This window comes from Phocoena sinus, chromosome 17 (genome assembly GCF_008692025.1).
Source record: "Phocoena sinus isolate mPhoSin1 chromosome 17, mPhoSin1.pri, whole genome shotgun sequence".
Classification (NCBI taxonomy): domain Eukaryota; kingdom Metazoa; phylum Chordata; class Mammalia; order Artiodactyla; family Phocoenidae; genus Phocoena; species Phocoena sinus.
In genome coordinates, this window is record NC_045779.1 from 69082542 (window position 1) to 69097121 (window position 14580).

The following is a 14580-nucleotide window of genomic DNA, read 5'->3' on the forward strand; positions in this document are numbered from 1 at the left end:
ATTTATGCATTCAGCACTATTTCTGGAGGACCCGTTACGCGGCGAGCACGGTGCTGTCCCACAGAAGCTGGAACTACAGAAGGCATCCACCACCACCAGCAAAGTCCCAAGAAGCCCCACAGGTTCTGGGCAAGGTGTGCACAGAGACAGGGAACAACAGCTGGGAAAGGTCTTTTCCAGTGGTGACATCTGAGCTCAGTCCAGAAAGATGAGTAGGTGCTCATCTGGTCCAGGGGGAAGAAAGTGGGGGAGGAGGCCAGGAGACTCAAAACAGCAAGATGCTTTCCAGTTGCTCCCGCGCCTTCAGGCAGCAGGGAAGGAGGACAGAGGGGCACAAGACTCTAGGTCTGGCGGCCAAAGGAGAGTGAACATTGTCCCATAAACCAAGCAGAGCTACTGAGACCCATATATATGGAGTTACACCTGCATTTCAAGGTAACAAAAATCGGGTGTATCAAGTATGCTTCTTGGGTAACGGAAAAAGAAAAGCATGTGATGAAATGCTATCACAAAACTGCAGCTCTTCATTCACTACTGAAGTCTTCTATAAGCCTCAGCCTCCCAAGAGCTCTACCTGCTCTCTCCAGTCAAACCCAGCTAGACTTCAGGAGACAACATATACATGGCCTGTTTCTCACTTTTAAACTAGAAGATGCGTAACCAAATTTGAACAGAACTTCATGCCATAGAGCAAAGACAGTTATCTTGATATCATTCCACAGTTCCTCAAAACCACTCTGATGGCTTAAAAATTACTTCTAGTTGTAGAACGTGATCAAAATAAACTTTTATTTAACAACTCGGAGGAAACAAAACACAAAATGAATGAAAGACCTTCTTCTATTTTGTGTGTGGCAACTTCCTGTTCCTTTCACTCTTCTGGCAGCCCTGTACGCTATCACAGAGTACTTTTTATACTACAACATCAACACAGATCCCTTTTCAGACTCTGGAAAAACTGGGCATCCTCTCACATAGCAACAGCTCTCCATTTACTAATATAAAATAGCAATGGGATGAAGAACAGTCACCCCATTAACAAAGTACTTTTATCATAAATAAACCTTCCCTTTAGTTGATACAAATATATAGCAGATCTTCACACCTCAGACCTCTCAGCACATTAAGCTTCCTTCCTTTCCTTCACCTTTCTGTGCTTATTCTCATTCCCCAAATCCTCTGATCGCGCTGTTCTGTCACTGACACAAGAAGCCTAAAGATGGCTGATTTATTCTCTCCTCCCTGCAGGGTAAACTAAAGTACGCTTCCTGCCCATTCCTTCCTCTCTACTGTGGGCGTTATCTCAGGCTGGATCCCCTTCCTTTTCATTTGATGGCCCTGATCATTTTCACCACCAGAATGACCATTAATTGGATACCTATCATGGAGCAGACCTTCCACCAGGCATTTAAACAGATTAATTCATTTCATCCCCATTATCACTCAGCAAGGTCAGTGTATGAGTCCTATTTAACAAATGGAGAAACTAAGGCTCAAAGAAACTGAGGCAGAGAGAGGTACAGTAAATTGACAAATAGTAAGTGATACAGCCGGGATCCAAACCCACGTCCATCATATCCAAACCCTGGTTGGTCACACTTACTTCTGCTCTGAACTGACAGAGTGAACCACAAGAATCACCCTATTCGTGTATATTGGGATATGGGAAGACTGTAAACCAAAGCCAGGAATCAACAGTGTCTGGAGAGTACACAGCCACCTAAGTGGAAAAAGAGATGGAAAGAGTCGGGGGTCAGATTCTGGGCCTGACTTTGCCTCTCATGGTGATAAAGGCTACGGCAGCCCTGCCGCTGAGGCTGTTGTCCCCACCCTACCGGTGGCTCCTGGGGCTCTTCGGTCACAGAGAGACATCAGAGGTCATCCGGGAAATGCAGCTCCTGGGAAAGCCCTGTGAGCACATCAGAAGTGAGCACTCCGCGAGTGTAAGCCAAACAGGAGATTAGTAAAACTGTTATGGAAACCATTACTTCTTTTACAACACGGCTGAGTCAGTCCAATGATTTGCAATAAATTTTCAGGATCTTAAAAAATATGCACACTGCAGGCACCTTAATGATGCTGAAGTCTGATCGCTAGGATACAAGATTTCCACGTGAGATACCGGAATGGAGGCCCAGGATGCAGGCAAGCTATAATGCCTTGTAGACTACTTGACTCCAAACGCTGTCGGATCACTGCCCACCAGGGACGGGCACCTGGGATTAAAACACTGCAAAAAGAAGCCTCGGCAACAGACCTTTCAAAACCATCAGGCCTCCCACTCGTACGACCCAAGATAAATGTTTACTGAAAGAATGAACGATCAATCAGTCAATCCAAGGAAATGATTCTTGCCTCACACTTAATCACAGTAGTGGCCAAGGTTAAATCAACAAAGGTGTGTGCGCGTGCGTGTGTGTGCTTCCGTGTATGCGAGTTTTCACATGTGTGCATATATGTGCGTGACGCTGCAGATCAATGGTTTTCATCCTTCCTACTCACAGTGTAGGTGGCCTCTGGACCAGCAACGGCAGCATCACTTGAGAGCTCGTTAGAAATGCAGAATATTGGGCTTTCCCCAACACCGACTAAGTCAGAATCAGCAGTTGAACGAACTCCCCAGGTAATCTGTATGCACGTCTAAGTCTAGGAAACACATTCAGAGCAAGCTGTATAGAGACGAGGCAATAAACTAAAGGAATGCCTCCTCTGTACCAAATAATAGAGGGAGGCAAGGTGAACGGCGTCCACATTCATCATGTGATGCGACAGAAGGACGCGGGAAAGCTGCAAACTCTTGCAGATTTGGGAGGAACGTGGAAAAGGCAACCAAGGGGAAACAGCACTTTTGGACAGTCCTCATTTCGATTAGTTACCAAACCAAAAAAAAAAAAAGTATCTATTTGCATCCTCAGGAAAAAATGCTAGAGAAGCAGAAAGGGCAAATTTACTCTGCACCCAAACCAGACATCAGACCCAGGAGAACAGCTGGAACAGTGTTAAAACCCAAATGAAATCACCCAAGAACATTGGACAGGAAGTATTTCTCCATCCAACAGTTCCGGTCAGAGGCAAACGTCTCCCATCTCACCATAAGCAAACAGCTGGAGGACATCAGCAAAACCCGAGCTGACAAGTGACTCAAGAGCCCGCCGCTGAGCTCGCGCGTTTCAGAGCACCGATAATTCTGGCCCAGCAACAGGGACAAAAGGATCTCTCCCCAGTCAGGCTGCTTACTTATGTTGGCCAAACCAGCCTTCAATGAAACATCAATAATTAAATAGCACTCAACCAAAATGAATAATGCAATAAATGGGCTATTATGGGGAACCTCCCTCTTACTGTAAGGGGCTTGAAAAAAGCCCACTGGGTGGCTTGAAAAACGTTATCAAAGATGATTTTCTTTTTTTTTTAACAGCCAACACAAACACAAAATACACAGCTTGTCTGTTTATCAAAGTCCACAATTTGGCACCAGAACAGGAAAAGTCCACAATGTTTCTCATAAGAAATCACTGGCTCTTAAAAGCAAACAAAAAGTGTTATATTCTTCTGGAAAAATCACCCACATAGAAGCCACCAGCAACTAAACATATAGCAGCAAACGTAAGTTACAAGACCAGCTCCAGGGAACTGGTTCATCGGTCAAAGCATTGCCCCTCTCCAACAGGCATCCCTTGCACTGGGAGGTCAGGGGGCGCCATGGCTGTCTGCTCTCCCTCCCGCCTTTCAGTCCAGGGGTAATGGAGGGAGAACCAAGTTGAGGGTCAAGAGAAGGGAGTTAAGTTCCAACTCCACCACTCACACTAAAGCTATCTGCCTGCACAGGTCATCGCTCAACAATGACAACAACTACACACAATGCAACCAGGACCAGAAAAGAAAGGAGGGAGATAGAGAGAGAACGAGACCCCAGCTGACCCCCCATGAATGGGGAAGAACTACAGAAATGCAAAAATGTCCTTCTTCTCCTTCAAGCTACTATAGCCCAAGCCCCTTGTGCAGAGGCTCTAGGACCTGCTCCCTCCTGAATCATCCAGAAATGAGAAACAATACAGACCTCCTTATGTCCTATCTCTTCTCTTCAGGGTCGAGGTCTCCCCAGATGCCACTCAGCTCATCAGATCAACTTCCTAGCACTAATGTGCTAATAAGAAAAGCCTGGGGCTTCCCTGGTGGCGCAGTGGTTGAGAGTCCGCCTGCCGATGCAGGGGACACGGGTTCATGCCCCGGTCTGGGAAGATCCCACATGCCGCGGAACGGCTGGGTCCGTGAGCCATGGCCGCTGAGCCTGCGCGTCCGGAGCCTGTGCTCCGTGGCGGGAGAGGCCACAACAGTGAGGGGCCCGCGTACCACAAAAAAGAAAAACGAAAAGAGAAGCCTGGATGTGACCCCATGCTCTCAATCAACATATATATGCACACCTGTTCCTTCTATAGACCTATGTTGAAATTCGGTCGTTCATGTGACTGGTGCTGGGCTGGGGGCAGACACGCTGGGAGTCCCTGCTGTAAGGAACTCAGGTGAACAGAAAGGAGAACACACACTGCCATGTGTACAGGCACCGTGCTCTAAGCGCTTGGAACTGACCCCAAACAAGGGTATGCCAGCCAGACAAGTGCTCAGGGCACAAATGTAAATGAAGCCCTAAAATGCACTCGTCAAGTAACTAGATATATCCCAGTATTCTCCCTGAGAGGAGTTCTAAACGTGGCTGGGAGGAACACAGCGATGATTTCTCAGCGTAAGATGGTGAGATTTCCACAGGGCACGTCAGATGAACAACATACATCACTAGACTGCCCTCTCCAAGAAAGCTGAGCTCAGCACCTGCACGGCCCTTGTTTGGCTGACCGAAGTATGCAAGTCTGGGGTCAGAGAAGAACTGCCTGGGGCGGGAGAGGAGACGTGCGGTCCTGCTACCAGCAGTCTGTTTCTCTGAGGCCCCTACTACTGAATGAATGTATCACTCGGAGAAGGCTCACCTAAATCTCAGGCTGACTCCCGCTTGCAGAAAGAGGCTGAGGAATGACTGATACAGTAATTCAATGAATATTTAATGGGTCACACAGGCTCTTTAATTAGGCACTGAGTACCCAGTACAAGCAGAAAACCAGCAAGACACAGTCATTGTGTAGATTTTCAGTCTAGTTCTAGTCTAGACAAAGACAAGCCTGTAAATCAGTAACAAAAATGGAGGGCGCCGGGTGCCTTGATGTTTGCCTTGCCCACGGGCTTGGGAACTGTTTAGAGACAGATCCTGATGCATCTTTCCTTCTTATCAGACGGAGGCTGACACTTAATGCTGCCCTCCTCTGCGGTCTACGACTCTAATACCTGTCAGAGGAAGGAGAGTTTCAGGCCAGGAAAAAGGGAGTGGAGCGGTGGTCTCACGGCAAACCACTGACAGGAAGGAGGGAAAATGGGAAGAGGCTCTGAAGGAGCAGTTGGTGCCATTAAAATTCCACCACGCAGACCAGGAGAGAGTCACACAGAATTCTTCACAAGAATTCTGAAGTTCTGTGATGAAAATCACCAGAAAAACTGCAATGCCCAATGTTTCATCTCATGGATGTGGCACTGAATTTCTGAAGCAAAGCACTAACTCCACAATTCCTAATTTATTTCCATTCTGAAAACCACCCTTGCAAGACAGCTGCCAGAAAGGACCCAACTCCGCTACACCCTTGTCCTTTTGTTCTCGAATTCTTTGTGTGTTCATTGAAATTACTTGTATCACAAAAAGGATGCCGCGCCTCAGAAGAGACATGATGAGACCACTGCATTTACAGAAATATAAGGTCCCTGGCATAAAAGAAAAGGGAACAGGCTTGGCGGTCTGTACAGGACACATCCGGTGTCCCCTCGCTGGAAGAAAAGACCCTGACGCTCTTCACCCAGGGTGGGCCCCTCAGACCGGGGGCACACGCCTCCCTCCGAGGCTCCTCCACTGGCTGGCCAGTGACCCAAGAGGTGGCCTGCTGTGGAGGATTCTGCCCAACTGAGCAGTGGTTCTCAGGACCTCTTTACATTCTTACAAAATCAGAACACCCCAAAGAGGTTGTTCCCATTTTAAAGTGGGTTTTATCTATTGATATTGGCTGCAAGAGAAATTAAAACTGAGAAACTTTCCAAACTCAAGAACACACATTTAACTAGGTGTCAGAAGATGAAACCATCGCACATCATGTAGCCACTGGAAAACAACTCTGGATACGTATGAGAGAGCAAGAGTGATATGGCAACTAGTGCCCTGGTATTTTTACGAAAATAGTTTTGACCTCAAAGAGTCCCTGCAAGAGTCTTGGGAACCCCAGAGTCCCCAAGACCATACTTTGAGAACCTCTACAATAGGGACAATGAGAAACAGCTAAACAGTCAGACTCAGACAACCTCACTCCAGAACCTATAAACGCAAATAAGGGAAGGCTCGGCCAGTCAAAGCAAGAAAATAATGGCACAGGGTGGTAAAAGGATGGAGTGATTCCAAAATATTTTAAAAGATGTTCATATGTTTTCCAAGTTAAATGACTTTTTAAAGTTTGATTTAGCATCTACTTATTACAACTATCATCTTAACCCCAAATGAATGGTGCATGCTTCAAACAGATTATAGGAATATCAATCTTGATATAAGTCCCATGTGTAACAGCAAGTGGGTTCACCTCCTGTACCACCAACCACTTGCCTCTGATTCCTCACTGATAATCAACAGAACACATTGCTTTTTCAGAAATAAGTCTCCACAGGGTAATAAAAATGAATACACTCCAAAGAGAACCCCTGTTAAAAATTATAAATTCTGAATACTAATTAAACATGCTGGTCCTTCCCAAATAATCAAGTACTAACATGTCCATGATAATTAACAGAAAAAAATTTTTATTGCAATGGACTGAATATTTACATGCCCTCAAAATTCATATGATGAAACCCTAACCTCCCAATGAGACAGTATTAGGAGGTGGAGCCTTTAGGAGGTGGAGCCCTCCTGAATGGGATTAGTGCCCTTATGAAAGAGACCCAGAGAGAGCCCTCACCCCGTCTGCCACATGAGGATACAGAGGAAAGACAGCTGTCTGCAACCCAAAAGAGGGTTCTCACCAGAACCCGACCATGATGGCAAGCAATTTTAGACTTCTAGCCTCCCCATAACTGTGAGAAAGAAGTTTCTCTTGTTTATAAGGCACCATGTCTATTTTGTTTTAGCAGCCTGAACTAAGACAGATATATCCTCTCAGGAAATGAAAGCTGGGTGGGTATGGAGATGGTGGTGGGGAGGTTTCCTTCCACCACATGAAAAATTAAAGTACTACAGGCTGGCAGAACCTTACCCACAACTTCTCAAGGAGCTTCCATCATACCTGTTTTCTTGCATTTCCTTTGGTTTTTATAATAATCTTTGAACTTTCCTCCTCCACCAACCTGAAATCTCTCCCTTTCACCAAAACATTCTCTTTTCTAAAGTTTGAACAGAGAGTGGCCAGGGGCCAGCCTTGCTAACAGGACCCATTGATCCTATAATCTACTCTACACATAAGAGTGACAACCAGTTCCCCATGGGAATGGTGTTTACAGCTGCCATTTGTATCGAGTATTTACCATGTACTGATGTAGACCATAAGGTGCCTAAGAGCCATTATCTCGTTCCAGCCTCACAAAATCCTTTCAATACCTGTTGTGCACATTTTACAGATGAAGAAACAGGCTCAGAGGGGCAGAGTGGCTTACCCTACATCACACACTGAGGCACTGGGGGATAAGACTACCTAAGGTGCTCGTGATGCTTCACTCACAGCCGCTCACTCACCCTCAGAACAGCCTCACGCAGTAGGACAGTATAAATACTCCGGTGACGCTGGGAGCAGGTGTCCAAGGCACAGAGAAGCTAAGTAACTTTCCCCGAATAGCACAGTTAGAAAGGAGGTAAGGAACAGTACCTACCGTAAATGGTGGCTGTGGGGTTTGAGTGGATGCAGTCGATGGCATCTAACACACAGCAAGTGCCTTAAAAACACTAAAGGCTACGATGAAAGCACCCGCCTAAAGGAAGCGCTCCACACAGTAGCCAGGAGCAGCAACCGAAGATGCGTGCCAGGTAAATAAAGAGCAGGCACTCCTCCAAGGACGTCACCTCCGACAGCTGGAGTGCCCACAGCCACCTGGCCAACTTTCTGTACTATCTGCACGGACTCTGGCTGGCCATGCATAGTTTTGTGGAACTTCTTCACTCCTGCTATTAGAAGCCTGCAAGGGGGTGTGGTGGACAATGTACGTGCTGGGCAGCAGTGGCCCCGGTTCCATCACCTCCTGACTGCGCGACAGCTCTGAGGCTGGGTTACCCCAGCTGCAAACCAAGGACAGCGATCGCCACTTCCCTGCCACGCCAGCGCTGACCTCCTGCAGCCGCTCTGGCCAGCTTGTGGCTCCGACATGCCACAGACCTCCCTGGCAATCCCCCCCACTCCCCAGCCCAGGCCAGCTGTCGCTGGGCTCTGCTAAGTGCTTGAGCCCAAACTGGGGGGGATGGCCTGACAATCAAACTCCCTGGGGTGGGGGTAGGGGGCACCCGAGCACTACTGGGCACCTCACCCCCCCCCACCCGGGCTGTGCAGCAGTCGGGAGCGCCCGAGGAGACAGTGGGCAATGAGTCCTCAAGTCCAAGGAATGCGAGACAAGCTGAACAAACACAGAGCGACTCTTCCTCAGGGAGACTTTTAACGGAAAAAGATGGTCTATGCTGTAGAAAAAGCCACGGGACAAGAGTCAGCTCACCAGGAATCAACACTCACCCTTTGTGAGATTTCAAGCAAGTTAATTTTTCTGAGCTATCGTTACTTTATCAATACCTCTCAAAGGGAGAAAAAAGACACCGAAGTTCTTTGTAAACTGTAAAGTGCTCCACAAATGTAAGATGCTGGGAAACTTCTCAGCTGTTAAAGGACCGTGCCGTGGAAAAGACAGGGCCAGATAATTTAGGTCCTGGTGGAGAGCAAGTTGTAAGAGTCAGCGAAGGTACAAGTCATCTCGAATAGAGCGAAAGGGGCCATGGGGCAACGTGGTAAGTGGGGGAAAGGCAGGGCAGAGCTGGTGAGCAGGGCTGTCACAAGGTCCAGCCCCCGGCAGTTCTCGCCCACCTGAAGGCAGTGTGCTATTTGATTAGATTCTAGAATTTTTAGAGTTGTTTTTCCTTCCTGCCAAAACCACCTCAGGGCTCAAACACAAAACAAAGTCAATTACTTAAAACACAAGGCCATGATCAGTAAGTGCTGAAATCAATAAAAGCACTAATTTAAAGGGATTTGTCTGGTTCCGTGTCCTGAAGTGGGCAGTGGCTGCACACTTAGGGCTGATGAGAAATCCCAATGGTCTGGAAAATGCAGTGGTTGATCTCCGTGATCTCTAAGGCTCCTTCCGCCTCCGAAATGCCAAGATGACATTTTGCACCTTGACCTCTTACAAGTCTTACACCTCTTCCCCATTGTCTGGTCCATGCTACAGACAACACTTCTCCCACACTCTCCTTAACCTCAATGTTCCACACAGAGCCAGGGTCACCTTTGCCTAAATTCTTCAAGGCCCCTCACTGTGTGGATGTGTTCATTTGTTCATTCAAATAGGGTTCATCCTACTGGCTCCCAGGCTTTGGAGGTTAACAAATCAGTAAGACCATGTCCTGTCCTCAAAACAGTAATACGACAGGCTCAAAACCAGTGTCTCCACACAAAGAACAGGCTCAGATGAGTGGCTGGAGGAGGGAATAACCCCAAATGAGTCCCTGTTTTCCAAGCATCCCACACAGTCGTGAGAAGAACGGGTGGCTACAAGGCAAAGGGGAACTTCCCAGGGAATGAAAAGCCAGGGAATGAGGAGTAGTAGAGGGACTGACATAGCAGTTTATCCTACAAGAGAGTCAAACAGGGTTAGGCCCTCAGGGAGTACCCACTGCTGCTTCAGAAATAAACAGAAATTAACTCACCCTGGGTAACAATTAGTGCTGGGTGTGGCACAAGTCCCTCTCCCTTCCTACTATAACCTTTCTAGGGGAAAGGGCACGAGCAGAAATTGAATATCTGATGAAGAATATTTGCGGTATTCATATTCTTGTCTTCAATGCAGAAAATGTGTGTGTGTGTGTATATTTTTTAACTACAAATTTACAGATTTTCATTCCATTTCTACTTTTCTTTTTTTTTTTTTGCGGTACGCGGGCCTCTCACTGCTGTGGCCTCTCCCATTGCGGAGCACAGGCTCCAGACGCGCAGGCCCAGCGGCCATGGCTCACGGGCCCAGCCGCTCCACGGCATGTGGGATCTTCCCGGACCGGGGCATGAACCCGTGTCCCCTGCATCGGCAGGCGGACTCTCAACCACTGCGCCACCAGGGAAGCCCTACTTTTCTTTAACAAGCTATAAAGCCTAAGGCAGTGGTGTGACACCGAGGAGTTGAACACATCTGGGTTGAAACTTAGCTCTACCATAAACCAGCTGTGAAACTGGAGCATGTACTGATCTTCTCTGTGCATCTCTTCTCTCCTATGAAGTGCAGAAACTCTTGCAAAGCTGTCTTAAGAATGAGAAGTCTGTGAAGAACTTAGCACAGTACTAGGCTCCAAAGGAAAGCTTAATAAGTTGTGGCTATTATAAAACTATAATGGCTCCTGAATGCTTCTAAAGACTGCCAAGCATGGCAATGGATGCTGAAGACATTTCCAGAAGGCTACCTAGTAGAATCCCAGGCTTGCATTTCTTTTTTTCTTTTTAGAGGGGGTTGTTCCAGACTGGGTTTGTGTTTTGCTTTGCTCTAACCAATAGTTAGTGTGACTGAGCGAGGCCAAAAGGTTCTGGGGGTGCTAACAGATCAAACTAAGTCACTAAGTCAAGTGACACGACGCGTCATTGCAGGAAGCGAATTCGACACCGAACTCCCAACCCACAGCTCCAGAGTAAAGCACACCCACCACCCACAGCATGCCTGGGTAGGCGCAGGGCAACAGGAGGGCCACCCCAAATGGATGTATGATCTTGGGTCACAAGGTCAAGCTCCTGCCCATTACTCACGCTTGCGAGAGTAAGTCTCGGGAAGCACCCAGTGTCCAGCGTTGGAGGAGACGTGACCAAGCAGCAGTTGTGGGATCTTGGGTAAGAGCTGCAATGCACAGCGGGTTAAGAGCAGAGACCTGGAGACTAGACAGATCTCAGCCTGAACCGTGGTTCTTTCCCTTCAGCAGTACAACGTGAGCCAGGAAACTACCCACTGCCCAGCCCCAGGCTCCTCATCCGAAAATTCAGGTATTACCTACATCATAGATCTGTTGTGAGGATCAAATGATAAAATACATGTCAAGAGCCCGGCACCCCTCTGAGTCTCTGTTTCCACAAGCTGCAACACAGACACCTGAGAATCCACGTCCTAAGGTTGATGCCAAGATTAAATTATGCAACATGTTAACTGCCCAGCCCAATACCAGACATATACCAGGTAACCAGGGCTCAGGCACCAAGGGTTCACTAACAGGCTCTAGGAGATTCTTGGAAACAAAAAGGGAAAGAGGAAAGCATTTGTTTATGTAACAATTTATTAACAAACAAAAGAAAAGGGGGCAGTGAGAAACCAGGGATTCAAACTAAGAGACTCAGGGAACTTGGCATTTTTCCTAAGGGTTCACTGGACTGATATATGGAGAGAGACAGGAAGCTACACCATAAGGCGTAAGCGGATCCCCATGCTCAACACCTCAACTACCTCCCAACCGCCTCCGCAAGGCGCCTGAAAGGCCACATTCTGCTGGGTCAGGGCATCGTGCACTGCAGGAGGTCCACACAGCTGTGGGACAGGCAAGCCGCTGCAATGCATCATCAGGCTTCAACACCCGTAAGGGAACAGCCTCGCCGAGACTGTCTTCCAGGAGAGTCAGCTGAAAGCAGCCTCTGGTAGGGAAGATATCAGTCCTGAGCCAGGACAATCACCATGCGGGGTAAGGAGGAGAATGTCCTGAGCCCTAAGAGGAAACAAGAAGACTTAAAGGGGCAAGAAGGATGAAGAAGGCTACGGGGGAGGATGACACCAGTCATGAAAAGACCGTGGGCCTCAGACACACAACCTCCAGCTTCCCCCACTGACTGCACACCTTGGTCAAGCCACCCTATTTCTCTGTGCTCAATCTTATCACCTGTAAAATGAAGTGAATACTGCTCACTTTCCAGATGCTCTGAGGATTCTGTAAGATGCCGCAGGTAAAGTACTCAGCATGGAGCCCAGAACGTTGTACCGAGAGCCAACCCGGACTTGAAGAAGTCTACGCTAAGCTACTGATAAAATCCCATGGGAAAAATGCTCCAGAAAGCCACTGCTTGGATTCCCTGGGGAAGGAGAGGCCCAACACATTCAGAGGCAACTCAGACTTACGGGCCTCTCTGAAACCTTCAGAGCTGGGAAAACACCAGCCCACGCAAACACTAGTGGTGGGGTTTCCAGGTTAACCCTGGAAAACCTTATGAGCCCATCATGTAACAATTCACATGACAAAGTGATGGGGCTCACCAGGCCAGACACAACTCAAGGACATCTGAAATACAACTTGGCTTCTTAAAAAACATTATGTGCCAACTCTCAGACAGGACAAGGTGCTCTTGGCACCTTCCTCCCCTCAGGTTACTCCCAAGGCCCCGGCCCCGGTACCCCATCAGGCCCACCCAACTTCTAGAGGAGCCCCCTCGCTCTAAAACACACACCCCCGGCAGCTACTTCTCAGCCAAGTGGTAGGTTGGAAACAGTCCAACTAGCTAATTCACAACCACGTGTCAAGGATGTGGCAGTACTTGGGTCTACAAGAGATACTCACTGATCCAAAGGAGTTTCTCAGCTGGAGAAATGGCCTGTGGAGCTAACAGGGGAAGGGAAACCATCCAGGCAGCAAAGGAGAAAGGAGAGGAGCTACCCAGGCCGGGTGACACCCTGGCAAGGAGTCCAACGGACTCCACGTCTGTTTCCTACACGTGCCCCCTTTCCTTAGCGAATGCGATTTCTGTATTCCTGAAGCCACGAGGCTCAGGCCCTCACAAACTTATTTCCATGGTGAGCGGGGATTTGGGCAGGGAGGCTACAGAAGGCAAAGAAGTCACCACTAAGGACTGGAGGGCTGACAGGGTGGAGCTGCCCACTTCCCCGTGACACCGAGATGGCATGGGCTCTCGGCCCTCCATCCACTCCACTCCGCAAACAGTGCAATAACACCCACGCTAGCTCCTCTTCCCCTCCACACTCACAGTAACTTCTGGTGCACCAACACACGGGAGAGGGCAACAGCACACCCGAAGTCCAAGCTTTCCCTCTGGAGAAACTTAAAAGTCAAGGTCTCACTCGGTGCTGTCCCTGTGTGGGCAAAAAGCTCGTTCACAGGCTGCCCAGGGCTTGGGGGGCAGGTAATGTCACACGAGCCATCCTTCTGGGGGAATCTGGCTATATGACAACCATTTCAGAAATTTATGAATACACCTGGCTTTCGACCCAATAATTCCCCTCCTAGGAATCTAGCAACACTAGGGCGGATAATGACAGATGCATTCACACATTCACTGCTCTGTTTCTGCTGAGCCTGACTGTAAAAACACAAACTCCTCAGTCAGGGGTAACTTAAGGGAAGGAGGGAAATGCCATTAACATAATGACGTGCCTTATAAAATGTTACTGAAGACTTTTTAATGATATGGGGAAATGCTCACAACGCTTTAAATGAAGGTAAGCGGGATGTAGATGAATCTGAAAGGAAAGCCCAAAGAGACAGGAGTGGTTATCCCTAGCTGCCAGGATTATGGATAACTTTTCAGTTTTCTTTTTTATGCTCTTCCTACTAGTTTTCTACAAAGGGAATACATTCCTTTTATGCTCAATATGAAAAAATTATTGGGAACAAAAGTATGTTAAGAATAGATTGCAGGACAGGAACCATCGTTGCCATTGCACTGGCAAGAGCAGTTTCAGTGGAATAATAACGATGAAAGTCGGCTGAGGTAGATTCAAGAGAATGGAAAATGAGAAATTGGAGGGAGTGAATAGAGACAACTCTTTTAAAGAGTTTTGCTATGAAAGGGAGCAGAGAGATGAGCGATTAAAGGTACTATGGTACGTTTATATGTTCATGGGAACGATGCAGTGGAAAGGGAAGGGCTGATGATGCAAGAGAGAGGGAAGGATCACTGCAGGAGGAAGGCTCTTGAGTAGGTGAAGGAAAGGGGCTGAGATCCAGGGCTCAAGATAAAGGGACTGAGGACAGGATGAGGATGGCTCAGCCACTGTCATGGGAGAAAAAGCCATGTATATGGATTCAGACCCAGGTCAGGGGGTAGATTCAGTGGCTGGAGCATAAGGAAGTGCTCTTCTGATTGCTTCTGTTTGCTCAATGAAATGAGAACAATGCCATCCGCTGACAGTGAAAAGGGGAGAGTAATGGGGGTTCGAATAGAAAGAAGAGGTAGGAAACAGTCCTCCTGAAGAGTGGAAGAACAACATAAATAAGACAAAGAGTAGATTTTCCCTGCGGTGCTAGGACCCACCTGAGGTTCATAAATTTAAGATGTG

At 47.8% G+C, this 14580-nt stretch overlaps 1 protein-coding gene across 1 annotated transcript in view; it reads right to left on the reverse strand.

The window, feature by feature from the left end:
* The window catches only part of ASAP1 (ArfGAP with SH3 domain, ankyrin repeat and PH domain 1), a 353144-nt gene that overhangs the window by 243659 nt on the left and 94905 nt on the right, over positions 1-14580 (reverse strand).